We start from the raw sequence: 872 nt of genomic DNA, 5'->3' as shown, positions 1-872 counted from the left end.
CTTGAATATAATCATGTGCCAACACCTGTAAATCAGTTACGGATTGTACGTATGGGCGAATGAGTTACAATCGAACAAGTGGATACCCGGCGTCTTGTTGAGTCTAACCGTACCGAGTCTAGACTGAATTATGTCGGCAAAAGATGGTTCAACCTGATATTAGGCGAGTGGTTCTAAAAAAGTGACCAGTACTCTATGAGCATTTATACCAATGCCCTGTTATTGAGGACTTTTAACCTGTCATACAAGTTACTGCAGTGTTTTTTTATCCTTCTTGTAGACAGTTCCGTTGATGTGGATAATTATTTTTTTTTCAGTACTATTCTATAAAATTGTAATTTTTGTTTGAATAAGGTTAGATTAGATATGAGAGTAATATTATATTTGATACACACACACATATATATATATACATATATGTATACATACATACACACAGATATATATATATACATATATGTATACATACACACACACACACACACACACATATATATATATACACATAAATATATGTTTTTTTTTAATTTCGCGCAAAGCTACACGAAGGCTATCTGCGCTAGCAGTCCCTAATTTAGCAGTGTAAGACTAGAGGAAAGGCAGCTAGTCATCACCACCCAACTCAACTCTTGGGCTACTCTTTTACCAACGAATAGTGGGATTGACCGTCACATTATAAGGCTCCCACGGCTGAAAGGGCGAGCATGTTTAGTGGGACGGGGATTCGGACCCGCGACCCTCAGATTGCGAGTCGAGCGCCTTATCCACCTGGCCATGCGGGCCTATACATATATGTATACATACACACACATATATATATACACACACATACACACATATATATATATATAACTTTCTTATGCATGTACACC

This window comes from Limulus polyphemus, unplaced genomic scaffold (genome assembly GCF_000517525.1).
Source record: "Limulus polyphemus unplaced genomic scaffold, Limulus_polyphemus-2.1.2 Scaffold655, whole genome shotgun sequence".
Lineage (NCBI taxonomy): Eukaryota > Metazoa > Arthropoda > Merostomata > Xiphosura > Limulidae > Limulus > Limulus polyphemus.
This window is presented reverse-complemented; position numbering follows the sequence as displayed.